This window comes from Dunckerocampus dactyliophorus, chromosome 6 (genome assembly GCF_027744805.1).
Source record: "Dunckerocampus dactyliophorus isolate RoL2022-P2 chromosome 6, RoL_Ddac_1.1, whole genome shotgun sequence".
Classification (NCBI taxonomy): Eukaryota; Metazoa; Chordata; class Actinopteri; order Syngnathiformes; family Syngnathidae; genus Dunckerocampus; species Dunckerocampus dactyliophorus.
The window spans coordinates 122,501-127,500 of record NC_072824.1 but is presented as its reverse complement, the minus strand read 5'-3'; positions in this window follow the sequence as shown (position 1 = coordinate 127,500).

The following is a 5,000-nucleotide window of genomic DNA, read 5'->3' as shown; positions in this document are numbered from 1 at the left end:
CTAGGGTCCTGGAGCCCAGGGGCCGCGGGAAAGTCTGTGAAGAGCCGCTGTGTCCCTGGATGAAATGAGAAAAAAGGTGAAAAAATGGCAAAGTGTCAAGGGAGCTAGGCAGAAACCCATGCCTAGGGTCCTGGAGCCCAGGGACGGCTGCAAAGTCTGTGGAGAGCCGCTGTGTCCCTGGATGAAATGAGAAAAAAGGTGGAAAAATGGCAAAGTGTCAAGGGAGCTAGGCAGAAACCCATGCCGAGCTGCCTGGAGCCCAGGGGCGGCTGTAAAGTCTGTGGAGTGCCGCTGTGTCCCTGGATGAAATGAGAAAAAGGGTGAAAAAATGGCAAAGTGTCAAGGGAGAAATTCAGAAACTCAGGCCGAGCTGCCTGGAGCCCAGGGGCGGCTGCAAAGTCTGTGGAGAGCCGCTGTGTCCCTGGATGAAATGAGAAAAAAGGTGAAAAAATGGCAAAGTGTCAAGGGAGCTAGGCAGAAACCCATGCCTAGGGTCCTGGAGCCCAGGGGCCGCGGGAAAGTCTGTGAAGAGCCGCTGTGTCCCTGGATGAAATGAGAAAAAAGGTGAAAAAATGGCAAAGTGTCAAGGGAGCTAGGCAGAAACCCATGCCTAGGGTCCTGGAGCCCAGGGACGGCTGCAAAGTCTGTGGAGAGCCGCTGTGTCCCTGGATGAAATGAGAAAAAAGGTGGAAAAATGGCAAAGTGTCAAGGGAGCTAGGCAGAAACCCATGCCGAGCTGCCTGGAGCCCAGGGGCGGCTGTAAAGTCTGTGGAGTGCCGCTGTGTCCCTGGATGAAATGAGAAAAAGGGTGAAAAAATGGCAAAGTGTCAAGGGAGAAATTCAGAAACTCAGGCCGAGCTGCCTGGAGCCCAGGGGCGGCTGCAAAGTCTGTGGAGAGCCGCTGTGTCCCTGGATGAAATGAGAAAAAAGGTGAAAAAATGGCAAAGTGTCAAGGGAGAAATTCAGAAACCCAGGCCGAGCTGCCTGGAGCCCAGGGGCGGCTGCAAAGTCTGTGGAGAGCCGCTGTGTCCCTGGATGAAATGAGAAAAAAGGTGAAAAAATGGCAAAGTGTCAAGGGAGAAATTCAGAAACCCAGGCCGAGCTGCCTGGAGCCCAGGGGCGGCTGCAAAGTCTGTGGAGTGCCGCTGTGTCCCTGGATGAAATGAGAAAAAGGGTGAAAAAATGGCAAAGTGTCAAGGGAGCTAGGCAGAAACCCATGCCTAGGGTCCTGGAGCCCAGGGGCCGCGGGAAAGTCTGTGGAGAGCCGCTGTGTCCCTGGATGAAATGAGAAAAAAGGTGAAAAAATGGCAAAGTGTCAAGGGAGAAATTCAGAAACTCAGGCCGAGCTGCCTGGAGCCTCAAAGCGGATAGAAATAGCGTGGAGAGCCGCTGTTAAGCCAGACGCCCTCTGGCGGACACAGGCAGGAGTTGCAGTAAATGCATTGAAGTCAATGGGCGAGAGTACCCAATGCACAAAAAAAGTGCTGAAAATATGACAAAGTGTCAAATGAATGGGAGGCAATGGGCGAGAGTACCCAATGCGCCAAAAAAGTGCTGAAAATATGACAAAGTGTCAAATGAATGGGAGTCAATGGGCGAGAGTACCCAATGCACAAAAAAAGTGCTGAAAAAGTCCACACGAGCCTAGTCAGAAATGCAGGCCGAGGCGGCTGGAGCCCCAAAGCGGCTATAAAAAGCGTGGAGAGCCGCTGTCGCCCCGGAGAAACGGAGAAAAAGTGCTGAAAAAAGGCCTAAATCCTAACGGACCTAGGCGGAAGTGCAGGCGAGGCGGCAGGAGTCTGAAAACGGCTATAAAATGCGTGGAGAGCCGCTGTCGCCCCGGAGAAACGGAGAAAAAGTGCTGAAAAAAGGCCTAAATCCTAACGGACCTAGGCGGAAGTGCAGGCGAGGCGGCAGGAGTCTGAAAACGGCTATAAAATGCGTGGAGAGCCGCTGTCGCCCCGGAGAAACGGAGAAAAAGTGCTGAAAAAAGGCCTAAATCCTAACGGACCGAGGCGGAAGTGCAGGCGAGGCGGCAGGAGTCTGAAAACGGCTATAAAATGCGTGGAGAGCCGCTGTCGCCCCGGAGGAACGGAGAAAAAGTGCTGAAAAAAGGCCTAAATCCTAACGGACCGAGGCGGAAGTGCAGGCGAGGCGGCAGGAGTCTGAAAACGGCTATAAAATGCGTGGAGAGCCGCTGTCGCCCCGGAGGAACGGAGAAAAAGTGCTGAAAAAAGGCCTAAATCCTAACGGACCGAGGCGGAAGTGCAGGCGAGGCGGCAGGAGTCTGAAAGCGGCTATAAAACGCGTGGAGAGCCGCTCGGATGATTTTTCAAAGTGTCAAATGAATGGGAGTGAATGGGGCAGAGTACCCAATGTGTAAAAAAAGTGCTGAAAAAACGACAAAGTCCACACGAGCCTAGTCAGAAATGCAGTCCGAGGCGGCTGGAGCCCCAAAGCGGCTATAAAACGCGTGGAGAGCCGCTCGGATGATTTTTCAAAGTGTCAAATGAATGGGAGTGAATGGGGCAGAGTACCCAATGTGTAAAAAAAGTGCTGAAAAAACGACAAAGTCCACACGAGCCTAGTCAGAAATGCAGTCCGAGGCGGCTGGAGCCCCAAAGCGGCTATAAAATGCGTGGAGAGCCGCTCGGATGATTTTTCAAAGTGTCAAATGAATGGGAGTGAATGGGGCGGAGTACCCAATGCGCGAAAAAAGTGCTGAAAAAACGACAAAGTCCACACGAGCCTAGTCAGAAATGAAGGCCGAGGCGGCTGGAGCCCCAAAGCGGCTATAAAATGCGTGGAGAGCCGCTCGGATGATTTTTCTAAGTGTGAAATGAATGGGAGTGAATGGGGCGGAGTACCCAATGCGCGAAAAAAGTGCTGAAAAAACGACAAAGTGTCAAATGAATGGGAGTGAATGGGCGGAGTACCCAATGCGTGAAAAAAGGTCTGGAAAAACGACAAAGTGTCAAATGAATGGGAGTGAATGGGCGGAGTACCCAATGCGCGAAAAAAGTGCTGAAAAAATGACAAAGTGTCAAATGAATGGGAGTCAATGAGTGTTTTGGTCGACCAGGAAAAAACGCGTTTACGGGAGAGGGTAAATCAGCCGAGAGGGGGGGGGGGGGTATACTTTACCCTCTCCCGTAAATGCCATTTTTCCTGGTTGACCAAAACACCTCCAGCACGATTTCGGAAACCCAGTTTTTAGAAACACTGACCTCCAGGGGAAGTACCGAGAAAAGCACACTTTTGAATCCGCTTTTGACGCACTGAAACACGGACGTGAGCTGGGGCCGTGCCGCTCTTGGAAAACCCCTGGAGGTTATTTTCTAAAACGGGTTTCCGCGTCCCCCCGGGCGCCCGTGTTGGGCCGCGCAAGGCGGTCCGGGCTGCCCGCCCCATCTGAGTGCCCCGTTGGGCCGCGTGCATGGCAGGCATCCAAGGAAGGCTGATGAGCAGCGGTGATGATGATGATGAGACACCAGCTGCAATTTTGACAAAGTGTCACCTCTCAAGCATTTCCAAGCGTGACACAAACAAAAGGGAACGGGAACTTTGATATGAGTGACTTGTGCTTCTTTTTCTCCAAGTGTCACTCCACAGCTGGCACCCAGGCTGTGTGACGCAGGTGTCCGACGAGGAGCGCCCGCGATGGGCCGCGTCAGGCGGCCCGGGCCGCGCTATCACCTCCGGATGACAACATCCAAAGGAGCACGTTGGTGCTTGCTGGGAGTTTGCGCACGCGATAGGCGACGCCTGGCGGCCCTGGCCGCGCCTCGCCAGCGGGTAATGACGACCGCGAGCGCCATGCTGCGCCGATGGAGCTGTCCGAGGAGCGAGAGCGCCCGCCATGGGCGGCATCCGGCGGCCCCTGGCCGTGCTTCGTCTGCGGGTCGCTCTCCACCTCCGGGTGGCCAATCCGAGGTGTCCGCAAAGTGTGTGCGCTCGCCATGGGCGGCATCCGGCGGCCTCTGGCCGTGCTTCGTCTGCGGGTGCACACTCGGAGCGAGGCTCCTGCTCGCTCCGGCGCGGTAGCTTTGTCCGCGCTCCACCTCCGGGTGGCGAATCCCAAAAAGCAGCACTTTGGTGCTACGAAGGTGTCAGAAGAGTGTGTGCGCCCGCCATGGGCGGCATCCGGCGGCCTCTGGCCGTGCTTCGTCTGCGGGTGCACACTAGGCGCGGTGGCTTTGTCCGCGCTCCACCTCCGGGTGGCGAATCCCAAAAAGCAGCACTTTGGTGCTTCGTAGGTGTCAGAAAAGTGTGTGCGCCCGCCATGGGCGGCATCCGGCGGCCTCTGGCCGTGCTTCGTCTGCGGGCGCACACTCGGAGCGAGGCTGCTGCTCGCTCCGGCGCGGTGGCTGGGTCCGCGCTCCACCTCCGGGTGGCCAAGGAATCGAAAAGGAGCACTTTGCTGCTTCGCAGGTGTCAGAGGAGTGGGAGCGCCCGCCATGGGCGGCATCCGGCGGCCCCTGGCCGTGCTTCGTCTGCGGGTCGCTCTCCACCTCCGGGTGGCCCACTCCAAAGAAAAATAAAAAGGAGCCCAGCTCACTGGAAGGCAAGCTGAGGCTCCGGCGCGGGTAAGAGGGGCCCGCGCCTCACCTCCGGGTGTCCGACAAAGAGGAGCCGAGTGTGCTCATTGGAGGCGAGTGGGACCTCCGGCGCGGTAGCAGGGCCCGCGCTTCACCTCCGGGTGTCCGACAGAGAGGAGCCGAGTGCTCACTGGAGGCGAGTGACACCTCCGGCGCGGCCACCCGGGGGGCCATTGCCCCCCACCCGGCCGCGCTCGCACGCACCCCAACCCCCTGAGCCCCCACTGACCTAGCGGTAAACCAGACCCGCCTTTGGAGGGCCCCCGCCGGCCGGCCGTGGTGCCGGTGTTCGGGCGGACGGCTCCTCCAGCCTGCGGGTTGGCCTCTATGGGCAAGTGCACATGGCACCCGTGAAGCCGATGATTGCCGAGGCAGCGGTTCGCCGTCCCCTCGTCACACGCG